The sequence below is a fragment of the Podarcis tiliguerta genome (assembly GCF_965153285.1).
Source record: "Podarcis tiliguerta genome assembly, chromosome: 12".
Lineage (NCBI taxonomy): Eukaryota > Metazoa > Chordata > Lepidosauria > Squamata > Lacertidae > Podarcis > Podarcis tiliguerta.
In genome coordinates, this window is record NC_139545.1 from 43,868,128 (window position 1) to 43,881,502 (window position 13,375).

Below are 13,375 nucleotides of genomic sequence, written 5' to 3' on the forward strand. Positions count from 1 at the left end.
GATCAATTTTCATGAGTGTTTTTAAAAAGAAAAATCACAGCTTGCTGCAGAAACGTGCAAAACAAAAAATTTAAGACTGGAAGAAAGAGAAATGGAGAAAACCAACACTGATAGATCCTTCCATCCATCCAGGGCCATTTTACCCATAGGCACTAGGGGTGGAGGGCACCCAGGTGCCAGGCTCTTAGGGTCGCCAGGCCAAGAGTTGAGTCCAGAGAAGAGCCCACTCGTCAGTCAGAGCGCCGGGGCAGGCTCATCTGCTGTGGGCGGCTCTGCGCCGTGAGTTGGGGGATGACCAAGCTAGCGAGACATTGAGGTGGCCGGCCGGCTCCGCGCTCCTGCATTCCTGGGACTGGGCAAACTGGGGGGAGGTGCACTGGGCAGATCTTTGCACCCCGGCACCACATATGCTTAAGACAGCCCTGCATCCATCCCTACTTGGAATCCACAGACCTGCTTCTTTATGCACTTGCCTGTACTTTGTGGTCATCAGGGCATGATGCTCTTCTCACCGCTCCAAAGGTCTCCAAGGTCTTTGGCGACATGAGACGGCATTCTCAATAGTGGCACCTTGACTCTGGATGTGATCAGAGCCAGTGCTAATGAAGTTTCAACAGCAGGTAAAAACGTGACTGTTCACGAAAATGTTTTGCTAAAGAGGTCTCATTGCTATGCTGATACAGTGGTACCTCGGGTTACAGACGCTTCAGGTTACAGACTCCACTAACCCAGAAACCTCAGTACCTCAGGTTAAGAACTTTGCTTCAGGATGAGAACAGAAATCGTGTGGCAGTGGCAGCGGAGGCCCCATTAGCTAAAGTGGTACCTCAGGTTAAGAACAGTTTCAGGTTAAGAACGGACCTCCAGAGCGAATTAAGTTCTTAACCCGAGGTATCACTGTATTAGTTATATTGTTATTGTAATGTCTGTTTTTCTACTGAGTTGTATTTAAATGAAATATTCTTTTATTGTCCGCTGCTCTTTGCTCTGGGCTCATGTTAGCAATGGCAGGTTATAAGCAATGTAAATAAAATAAACAGGGAATGTTCCAGGTTGGAGAACACTGAACTAGGCCCTGATCAGACTTAGGCCTCAGGCTGATGCCTTCAGACCATTGCTAATAGTTATTTTTAAAAACTTACATTTTTAAACCCACCCTCATAGTTTTATTTAAGGAGGCCGCATATTTGTGGTCTGCAGTGTTAGAATCTGACCTCAGATGGAAAAGAGTGAGATGGAGAGGGATTGAGGCCCTGTTTACACACAGCATTTTTATTTTAAACGTTTTTAATAAAAACAACAGTTTCTAATAAAATGATAAACAAACACTCTTTTTGTAGGTCCCTGCTTGACAACAACATCCATGTTTGGAGACTTTTTGCTAAGGATCTGTCCTGCTGTGTTAAAGGGTTTCACACCATTAAAAATTCCTCTAATATTCCCATGAGTCCTAACCATATTGTTGCATGTGCACTAATCTCCAAGCGAGGTACATGGTAGATTCTTATTCCTAATGGTTATTTGTTCTCAGCAGCTCCCGTTAAGTTCTGCAGAACAAAGAGAACCAGCTGTAAATTGAGGTGCCATTGCAGAGAAGAGAAACCTTACTAGACCCCCCCTTGCCCCAGGCACCCCAAAGTGAGTGTGTCCCCACTTCTGTGGTATTCTCAAGTTAAGTGCACCCTTTTGTTCTTTATCATAAATGCATTTACTCCAAGAGGAAAAACAAAACTGCTGCATTTGAGAAGCAACAGATCTCTTGGGTGCTGAGATCAGCAGACGGGGCCTGCTAGGTAGTTGCTCCATCCTCAGAGGCTCAAGGGATGGTGGCCTGGAAAGGGGCATTCTAAGTGGTGGCCCCTAAGCTGTGGAACTGCCTTCTCACAGAGCTGTGTCTGGTACTTTCATCAGCTAGCTTCTGGCAAATGTTTAAGAGGCATCTCTTTGCCCTGGCTTTTAATACTTGAGGTGCATATATTTAGGACCCACCTTTTGTGATTTTATGTTGCTTTAAACTGTTTTTAGTGGCAGGTTTTTATAAATGATTTTTATTGGTTTTTCATATAATCACATTACGTAACATCGTTCCCTCTTACTTCATCTCTATGCCTCAGCTGAGCCAGACAACTTCCCTCCCTCCTCTCTGATGGTTTACAAAATTATACTCTACATCTTTACATTTCACTTTGTTTCCTATCCTTGTAATATCATTACCTAAAATATTATATTACTCAACCTGAATAGGTAGCAATTTCATCTTACACATCTTCAGATAACCCTGCTAATGATGTTAATTGCTTACAGTTGTCTTTCAAATATAATATAAATTTGTTCCAGTCCTTTTGGAATGCTTGGCCTCGCTTGTTCTGGATTCTCTCCCTCAGTTTTGCCAGTTCTGCAAAGTTTCATTTTCATCTGCCACTCTTCTTTTCTTGGTAACTCCTGCTGTTTCTATCTTTCAGCTAACAAAATTCTTGCCACAGTTGTTGCATATAAGAACAATTTTTTATCTTGTTTCAGTATCTCTCTATCCACTATACCCAATAAAAAAGCTTCTGTTTTTTTAACAAAGGTGTTTTAAAACATTTCTTTAACTCATTATATATTATATATCATTATATATCATTTCCCAGAAAGCTTTTACCTCTTTACATGTCCACCACATATGGTAAAAAGTACTGTACCTTCCTTTTCCTTACATTTCTAACATTCATTTTTTTTAAATCTATATATTTTGGGCAGTTTGTGATTTTAAGCTGCTTTAAACTGTTTTTAGTGTTTTAATGTTGTAACCGGCCCTGGAATCTTAGGGCAAAGGGCGCAGGCAGTTAACAACAGCAACAACAGTACATTGTGGTGATGAAGGCTCCACCATCAAGGAAACCACATGCACACACACACACACACACACACACACTTCCTGCAAACACACAGATACAATAATGGGCCCTCCGTTGGTGAACAGTAATCCTTGCCTCCTTACAGATTTGTTGTTTCAGTTAATGAGATCAGGGCTGACGATCACTTCCCGTCCCCCAAGTTATAAGCAATTAATAATCTTCAGAAAAACATTCTGTCCCAGTCTGGACAATGGAAGCATTTACCCATTTGCATCGATGAACTGACACACCTCACAGGTGTAAAATTACTCCTGCGTGGGAGCCGTGTCTGCTGACTTGGCAACCGGCCTCCTTTTCCTATGTGAAATGTTTTGGATCAGATAATTTCACTGGTAACGTTGACGGATTGTGTTCTCAGGCACAAAATGTGCAAGAGGGGTAGGGACATCCTTAAAAACAAAGATCTTGTTTGCCTGAAAAATGTTCCTGGCTATAAAAATAATGTAGTCACACACACAAAAAGAAGCAAACCAGCAAATCCATATAAATGGAATCATCTCAGAACAGCGTGGTTCAGTGTGCCTGTGCTCTCTTCCAAAGCATTCAGCAATCTTTAAGGACAGACGTGTGACTGAGCTACTGTAAATTCCATCAGATGGAAACAGAAAAACATCAGCTGGTAAGATATATCCCCCCTCCCCGGCTCCTTAAGCACAAGTAACACGGCACACTATTCATCGTTCAACGAATCATATTTATTTCTCTATCATGCCTCTCAAAATTAAGGTCAAATGATGATTTTATGCACGAACAGAGGGAGAGAGGGAAAGACTCAACTTCACCAATACAAAGTATAAAACTAATTGTGCAGCTCTTGAAAACAGTAATTTCTCCTGAAGCATTGTGTGTGCGTAGGTGTGCCCAGCTCGATAAATGCCGGCTGTGGATCTCCACCTGCCAATCAAGCCTTTGACAGATTTTCTTCAAAGAAAAAAAGGATTCGGGGAAGACCTACATCTGATGAAGGCAGGTGACAGCTTTGGGCAAGGAAACAGACAGCTTCGCCTTTGCTCACAGAAGGTTTTTGACAGTAGCAGGTAAGAATCATGCCGTCCCGACTGAAAAGAGTGGCGGCAGAAAAAAACTCTCTAGAAGAAAGGAGTGATGGTCTGCAATGCATCGATCAATTGCTCCAGAGGTTAGACAATTCCCTCAAATCCCCAGTCTTCAAAAATGAATGCATTGAGGCTACAATGCTATCCTATCCTGATAATAAGTCCCATTGATGTCAATGGGGTTTCAGTACCGACAGGAGGCAGTTTCTTATGTTCCTGTGTACTTGTGAGCAGACATGCATAAGACTGTTCTCTTGAACCTTACACTTATATCTCCCAAGGAGATCAGAGCAGCATACATGGTTTTTACTCTTCCATCCTCACAACAACCCTGTAAGGTAGGCTAGACCAAAAGACAGAAACTGGCCCTCAAAGTTGCCCAGTAAAGCTTTATGGCTGAGCAGTGTTTTGAACCTCTAAACTACAATACAGCTGACCATCTAATATGCGGACTCTCAGGGCAAATATCTCTTTCACAACCTCACTACCTGTATTATTTACATACCCCTGCTTTTATTTTCATTGTTGTTTTATATTTTCTGTGTGTATGATTACACACACACACACATTACATTGGGGTCCCCCCCCCAAAAAAAATTAAGCCCTCAAACTGCTTTTAAAACTAAAATAAATATAGGGTCCTGGTGGATATACACAGAGCATTTCCACAAACCTTATTTCAAAAAGTAAAAAACCAGGACACCCCAAAAGTTGCTGAGGTCCCCCCCCCCGTAAGTCAATTCCGCCTTTGAAATCCCGGTAATGTCCAGGAAAATCCGGACGTATGGCAGCCTTAACAAACCTCCCCAGTAGAGCTGCTTGTTCTATTAGCATGAATTAGAAAACCTTCACTGTGGGCATGATGACTCAAGCTGCACACTTTTATTATTCCATTATTTTAGCATGCTTATATTTCTCCTGAGAGAAATGTAAGTGGCTTAGAAAATATTCTCGCAAGGAAAATCTTAGTCACAGCATCAGGAACAGGAAGAACATGGCATCTTTACGGTGGTAGAGATAGATATTCAGGTAGCATTGTGTACCCCCATCCTTGGTCTTCCTTAGCGCCAGCCCTTGGTAGGAAGGAAAGCCCATCAGTGATCTCTAAGGCAAGGGGCAGCTGGCTCTCTGCCCATGATGGAGGCCAATCTTTCCTTACCAGCTATTGGCAGCTGCCGGGCAACAGCTCCTGCTAAGGACCTCTGAGGCAAGGGAGTGGGATTCAGGACCAGAGGCAGCATGAGAGATCAACAGCGGGGCTGGGCTATTGCCTTCCTGTTTGTTGGTTTTCCTGAGGCATGTGATTGGCTGCTGTAGGGAGGACCACAGTGGTAGAGTATCTCATTTGCATGCAGAAGGTCTCAGCTTCAGTCCTGGCATTTCCCACCCAAAATAGCCACTGCCAATCAGCATGGGCCATACTGAGCCAGGCGAACCAATGGGCTGACTCGATATACAGTAGCTTCCTGTGTTGCTGGACCAGACAACCCTTTGGTTTGATCCAGCAGGGCTCTTCTCGTGTTCTTAAATCACATGGATCAACACCGCAGCTGGTTGCCGAGTCCATCAAATGCAAAACGGAAAGATGAGCTGAGTGACCGGAGGGATTGCATGGGCAGTCACATTAACAGTTTTACAACAGGGCTGTCGGTGCATTAATCGCCGCCAGTTTCCTGAGACTCTCCTTGACTTCCCTGTCCTGTCTTGCCTGGACTGCTTCCCAGTATTGACGATTTCACAACTGCTCCCAGCCAATCATTCCATTGTCTCACCGGCGTCATTGACAGGAACGACTCAGCAGTACGTCACCAACATTCTTTGCAGGGTGAACCTGGTCACCATCATCATCTCAATTCACGGACTTTCCCCTCTTGTCTCAGACAAGTAGAGCATATCACCGTTTATCTGCCCACATGTCAAATCAGTTCTCTTCACCTTCCAGACTCTCTCTGCCTTGCAGGATTGCCAGAATGAACTCTGGTGAGGGTGTTTCGGGACATGTGTGCTCAAGTCTTTGCCCTCCTTTCAGTGGATTGATTCAGACAAATTATTTTAAGATAATACACATCTCCGCCTAGCAATCTCCAGTGCATAACTTCCACAGAAGCAAGGGATAATAACCCTGTTGACCCTGAGCAACGATCAAAGACACGTTTCATCCCAATTCAAAGTCCTAACAAATGCATCACAACAACCTGTGTTAGTCCATTGCATCGTAAAGTCCATTGCATCGTAAAGCCCCCCCAGATGTTTTTGGACACAGACTCTTTAGCCCCAGCCAACATCTGGGATGAAGGGGGTTGTAGTTCAATGGCATCTTGATATCATGGACTGGCTGGATGCAGAGGAATGGTGGGAGGCAGCAGCTGGGGAACCCCCAGGGAAAGAAGGCTCAGAGCTAGGGGACTGGTGGTGATGAGTGGTCAGAGGGAGCAGACTGGGAGGAGGTGGTGTTGGAAGCTGAAGAGGCAACAGTGTTTAGTGAGCAGGAAGAGGCTGGGGAAGAGAGCAGTCCAGTCTCAGAGGCAGGGGAGGAGGGAGCCAGGAAAACAGAGATGAGATAGGCTGCTGAAGAATCCAGGGAATTTCCCCCTCCTGCTGCAACCAGCTCCCCTCCTACCCAGGCCTCCCAGAATACAGAGAAAAATGTAGAGGGCAGAGGAAAAAGAGACAAGACTATGGAGCCTTAGGCTACTGGGGGAGGAACTGGGGAATAATAATAATAATGTTCTATTTATACCCCGCCCATCTGGCTGGGTTGCCCCAGCCACTCTGGGCGACTTCCAACACACACACACAAATAATAATAAAACATCAAACATTAATAAGTAACAATCAGATCCGATATAAAAAGTCACAATAACTTTAAAATAAACCATAGAAGCCATAGAGTGTGGTGGGAAAGCAAGGACCTTCGGTCCTCACAATGCCTCATTGGGGCAAGACCTACTGGGAAGCGTTGCTGTGAACACTAGGCCTCCACTGATTTGGTTTCTTTGACTAAAAAGTTAACTTTGCTGACACTGGGTATTTTATTACAGACTTACTCCTGCACTCCGGCTCCTGACGCTTAAGAACCACAGGCTCACCACCCCTGCCTTAAAGGACGTCTGAAAGTTTCAAACATCTAGCAAAGTTCTGCTATAGGCCCCAATATTCATATTCTGGCCTTAGGACATGACATTTTGCAGAGGTTCCTGGCTGGATGCATGTATTCTGCTGCAAAATTCCCATCTCACCCCAGATTTAGGTTTTCATAGGTTTCATAGTAAAACTGGAACTGTACACAGTGCAAAACACATCTCCCCAAACACCTTCTTGTGAGTACCATGTTTGTACACTTTAACTGTAAGTCCATAGGTGCTTTGAGGTATTGAGGAAAACCGAGTAAAATTGGACTAAGGCATCGAATTCAAGAAAGCAGACAGAGTTCCTTCTCTAGAACATTTCTCTATGCCACATAATACAAGATTATGTAAAAACGTGGAGTTCTTTTCCTACCTATGAATCAGGGACCATACTGTTTTCTAGCAATTATGAACTATACGTACAGCTGTTGAAAGAGTCAAGGAGCATCAGAACACCCAGGCAATTTTCCTGGGGACTCGTAAATTAAATGTCTTCAACGCTGAATAGATATAAAATTAGATCTTGGTAGTCGTCAGGGGCTGGCAGGGTGCCAAGGAACAGGTGGCAAAGGCTGCAAGGCCAGAGGCTGACCCAGGGAAGGGGACAGCAATTTATGGGGTTTGTACCTCCCATGAGGCAGGAGCTAGGGGGCTGGAGGCAAGGGAATAGTCTGAGCATGACAGGATCAGGGATGGGTGCAAGATGTGGGGAAGGAGCCAAGGTAGGAGGAAGAACAGGACACACAATGAATGGAGGAAAATATAGTGCCAGGGGGTGGGCAGTAGAACCCCCTCTGTCCCCTCTGCTGTCCCCCAGGACCAGGAGGGGCCTGAAGAGACTGGCACTGCAGCTGTCAGGGCTAGAGCCACTGAGGTCAGCACGAAAGACGCAGGGCTCCGTTGTCAGTGAAGTTAACTCTTTATTCAAGGAAATGACAAACAACTCAGCAACACTTCCCAGTAGGTCTTGCCCCTGGGGAGCAGTTGCCAGGACTGAAGGTCCCTGCCTTCCACCCTTTCTAAGGCTTCACCTCTCCTGTATGTTTCCAAAGCAGTCTCAAATGACATCTGTGCACCTCTGGACTCTGTTCTGCTCTCAATATTCTGCATGTTCTTGGACACCAGCGAGGAGAGGAGCTTGTCACAGCAGCAGGGGGAGAATCCATGGATTCTGCAGCAGCCTCTTGAGCCTCCTCCTCTGCTCCAGCCTCTGGGTCTGAACTGCTCCCTGTCACGGGCTCTCCCTGCTCACTAAAGCCTGTTGCCCCTGCAGCCTCCAGCCCCTCCCTCTTCTCCCTCTGACCTCTCCTTCATGTCCCTTCACCAATCCCCTGGCTCGGAGCCACCCTCCTCTGGGGTTTCCCACGAGGGGTCCCTGACTGGTGCCTCCCACCACTCCTCTTTGTCCAGCCAATCCCTGACAGTCGCAACTACTGCATAGAAGTCGTCACAGGTCCCTTGTGTTCACCCCATCAGACAAAGGTACATAAGCTTGGGTGAAGGAGTGGCTGTGCTGTTGCTCCAATAGTCCAGCTCAGAGTACAAGTTTGGGGAGGGGATGCCAGCAGCTATTTCGTCGCCAGAAGCGTTTGTGTGTTCTGTGCACCTTAGGAGCTACCGCAAGACTGTATTTTGTCAATAAAAAATTAAACTACCAGCCGTTTGTCCTCCTTGGGCTGGGACTGCTCAGGGCAGTAGTTTGTCGTGATTCATAAGCACTTACATGGTGGCCCCACCCACAGCAGAATTACTGTTTAGTTCTGTGCATGCAAGACCTGGAACTCGGAGTAACCCGGTGCATATTAGCATAACTTTAATTCCTTTGTGAAGCAGGCAGCAGAGTATAAGAATTATGTAATTGCATAGATTTAGTCACAAATTTGTGCCATTATGTGTCAGGCTGCAAGCATAACCCAAAGGAGGGTGGAAGTCTTGATTTGCAGAGTGCAGAGTGCCCTAGTGAAGTACAATATGCTCTTATTGGCTGCGTAATTCAGAGGGAGTTTTTACCTCTGTATGTTTTAGTGTCCCCCTGCTAAATACAAGGCCTGAAATCTGAAAAACTCTCCTCAAATTGCTCTCTCCTCAAATTGTGCACTGTTTTTGTCCAGTGCCCTCAGTGATTAAGATTTATTTTATCCCTGGACTCCATCTGTGTTATTTACATGATTTTTCTCACAAAATGCATGGTACAATCTTTCCGGTACTTTACTGCTACAGAATGTGGGTAGAGGACCACTTAGCTGAATCCTCAAAAAACTATCTGTGTGGAGAATAATCCCACATAAGGGATTATGGAAGAGCGTGAATCTCTTTTATTTTCCCCACCCAAAGCTCCTGAGCTTTATTGTCTGCAATTTTGTAGGATTCATCCCCTCTGGAGGCGTTCTTGTACCTGTAAATTTCATCCACTTTTGCCAAAAGGGGAAAATGTTATAGCTAGTATTAGGAGTTTGTGGGTGCTAGACACCACTAAATTCCTGGGATTTTACCCCCTCCTCCATTGTTGCACAATCTGAAGAATGGAAGATGGCGTTTACTCAGCGTGGCTATTTCCCCAGCGATTTGTTGGTTCCTCTTTCCCCCCCAAAACTCTTAAAAAATAGGGCTCCTCCATAAAAAAGCTCAACAACTTTGACCTGAACCCCCCCCCAAAAAACAGGGGGTAGATCACTGCCAGTTTTTAATTCTGTAAGTAGACCACAGTCACTTGGGAGTTGGCCACCCCTGTACTAGACACTTCTATTCCCCTGGAATCATCAAGTGTCAAAAGCTAATTACACCAGGCTAGTCTCCTTTGTTGAGATAAAAGTCTGGCTGATGGGCCATTAAAACACAAAGGATCAAAAGGGACTGCATTGTGCTCTAGTTGGCGTTTCCACATCATCTTTGAAGGCAGCACTGAATACAGTGCATTACAGTAGTCTAACTTGGCTGTGACCAACACATGGATTATTGAGACAGCATGCAATCTAAGATGATAAAAGGCACTCCTAAGCACAGATGTTGGGACGCGGGTGGCGCTGTGGTCTAAACCACAGAGCCTAGGGAGCCCAGAAGGTCGGTGGTTCAAATACCTGCGACAGGGTGAGCTCCTATTGCTTGGTCCCTGCTCCTGCCAACCTAGCAATTCGAAAGCACTTCAAAGTGCAAGTAGATAAATAGGTACTGCTCTGGCGGGAAGGTAAACGGCGTTTCCGTGCACTGCTCTGGTTCGCCAGAAGCGGCTTAGTCATGCCGGCCACATGACCCGGAAGCTGTACGCCGGCTCCCTCAGCCAATAAAGTGAGATGAGCGCAACAGTCAGGGGTCCCCTTACCTAAGCACAGATATTGTGTATGCTTCCACAGATAGTGCTGAACCCAGGAAATATGCACGAGAAAAAATCCAATAAAATTTCTGTCAATTGTTGTCACAACAATGCTAGCTGAGCAGCCTCTCAAGCATGGTGGGGCCTGAATAATGGGAGCAAATCTATCATCACCAATAAAGGCTCTAGCGGAGAATAATCAGCTCTGCTAAACAGGTATTTGGGTAACTCCTGGTGCGGTTTGAACATCTATGTGATCGAAACCAGGTGCAATTTATTTTTTAGGATCAGATGATGCTCCACAAATCACAGCGGACAGAGAAAACATCACAGCCCTGCAAGACAGAACACCCACCTCTCTATTTCTCAGTTCTGGGCCTAACTATCCCACTGGGTTTCATAGACGCCATGTCTCCTATGGCATTTACTTCCAAATGTTTTAACCCTGCCCCAGCGTTTCAAAGCTTTCTTATACACATCCATGCAGTTTGTTGTTGTTGTGGACGGCGGCAATAAATCATGTTGTCTCACCGCTGGTGATAACTCTCTGTTGGGACTACTTGCAGGACCAAGAGCCAAAGTAGTAATAATTACTATGATACCGCCGATATGCAAACACCTTTGTTACAAGCTGCTGTGGGACAGAGGGAGACATTTCCATAACCAAATACACTCACATAACAACCAGTCGTTTGCCTTTGGGGATTACTGGGAGACTGGCACCGCTGCAGAATGCAAGCAGCTTAGCTCTCGAGGGAGGTAGACCTCCCAAATCTTCAGAGCACAGAGGTTTGAAGCTGGGGGTATGTCAGCAGACTGTCCATCTTTTCCAATTTATTTTGGCCAGGACATTGCTGAAGGACACTGGGGGAAGCTGCCACATACTAGAAAGGGGGGGCCTAAGACAGCAATCCCAGTAGCAATGCGCCTTTCAAGGGATGAGAGAATATGTCAATTTCGGTTTCTCATTTTTACTGTCTTAAGGTCGGTTCTCCACGTTAGCACATCAGTTACCTAAAAAAAAGCCTTCATGAAAATTCCTCAGCATTTCGCTGCAATTTTACCCTAACATCCACAAATTTTGTGCAAAGCAATTTCCCCTAACAAAGTATTTTTTTGCATTATTTTCATGAATATATGCACACTTTGTGCATTTTTATACACATCACTTGGTTGGATAAAAAGGTAAAGGTAAAGGTACCCCTGCCCGTACAGGCCAGTCTTGACAGACTCTAGGGTTGTGCGCCCATCTCACTCAAAGAGGCCGAGGGCCAGCGCTGTCCGAAGACACTTCCGGGTCACGTGGCCAGCGTGACATCGCTGCTCCGGCGAGCCAGAGCCACACACGGAAACGCCGTTTACCTTCCCGCTAGTAAGCGGTCCCTATTTATCTACTTGCACCCGGAGGTGCTTTCGAACTGCTAGGTTGGCAGGCGCTGGGACCGAACAACGGGAGTGCACCCCGCCGCGGGGATTCGAACCGCCGACCTTTCGCTCAGCAAGCCCTAGGCGCTGAGGCTTTTACCCACAGCGCCACCCGTGTCCCCCTTGGTTGGATAACTTAACTGCAAAATTTTAAGAAGGGTGAATTTCAAAGGAAGGCTGTGTTTCAGTTCACACACTGTTTTACAAAGTGAGAATTCGGTCAATTTGCTATTAAACGCAAACTGAAAAAAATCTTTCTCCTCACCCCCCCCCCCAAGCTATTGGTATTTTCTTAAGGATGCCTTAACATGTGACCTTTTCCTCCCCACCTGAGCCATTATGGTCATCAAGACAGAACACAGAATACAACATAGTTTCCCCAGTGCAATCCAGAGCCCTACTTTTCCAGTATTATTTTATTCTACAAGATTTATATGCTGCTTAATCATTGCGTTTCCCTGAGAGGTTTAGACTCTAAATGAGTTCCACCTGCTCAATAGGACTTTCTCTGCCTTTCCTGTGGCTGCATGTCCCTCTCCCACAAATCTGCTCTAGAGAATCAGGGGGGGAAACCAGAACAGATTTTGGGGGTGATGTGCGGAGACGAAGCACTGTTGCATAGGCAGAAGTCCTTGCACTAATGTCTTTGTTGGATACAATTGGATAAAATTATCGCAATACAGATAAGTCAATACAGCAAACAAATGGACATAATAAAATTTAAAATCTGAGCCCAGTCCAAACAAAAAAGTTTTTAACATGCAACCACTTACAACCATGGCGCTTGTCTAATATCAAAAGGCAGAGAGTTGCAGAGGTTAAGAGCTGTCATACTAAAAGTCTGATTTCTCAGAAGTGCAGAACACACATTATGTTGCACTTGCAAAAGTGCTAGTTCTGCAGATCTACAAGTTTCCATAGCAATGAGATATAGGATCATGTGCATCCCACCCCATCTCATTTATAAATGATCAGGACTCCAGTTGTGTCCTTAGCAAGCTGGGGACACAACTGAGGCAAACATGGATAGTAATAGCTGTGATGGCCTCATCAATAAAGGAAGCAATCCACTGTGCCCCAATAACCAAATAGTTTTTCCTTTTTCAAAACATTGCAAATAAGAAATCACTCTTGGAAGTTTATGCCCTGAGACTTCTTGCATCCAGATAAACAGTATAAACAGGCAAAAACAGTATTGAAGGGAGAATCATATATTAGCACGGATAACATCACGGGGACAAATCCTGATAAATGCTCAGTAAAAGAGGACATCTGGATTGGTTAATGCTGCTATAACCTTCCTTTACTGGGAAATGATTCCAACATCCCCCCTCCCTTTATTAATCAATCAGATTAACTTTTACATAAATTCCAGGATATTATATACCAGGACAATGGCATGCCATTTAAGCTCTGAAATAATAACAATAATAAAATATGACTCAAAATATGGAAACAGCACGGGAAATTAGCAATGTAGTCATGGGTAGCAAATTATCAGCACCACAGAAGTACCAAGGGGTAAAGGACATTGAGTTTTGGTGCATAGTCAAATAA

At 45.1% G+C, this 13,375-nt stretch overlaps 1 long non-coding RNA gene across 2 annotated transcripts; it reads left to right on the forward strand.

The window, feature by feature from the left end:
• The first annotated feature begins 3,537 nt into the window (after positions 1-3,537).
• On the forward strand, positions 3,538-8,740 carry LOC310660689. 2 transcript variants are annotated; one of them, XR_014503605.1, is made up of 3 exons: positions 3,538-3,937; positions 5,464-6,307; positions 6,997-8,740. It is a non-coding gene; the product is annotated as an uncharacterized lncRNA (long non-coding RNA). The 2 variants fall into 2 exon arrangements; XR_014503606.1 differs by lacking the exon at positions 5,464-6,307.
• Positions 8,741-13,375: the final 4,635 nt, after the last annotated feature.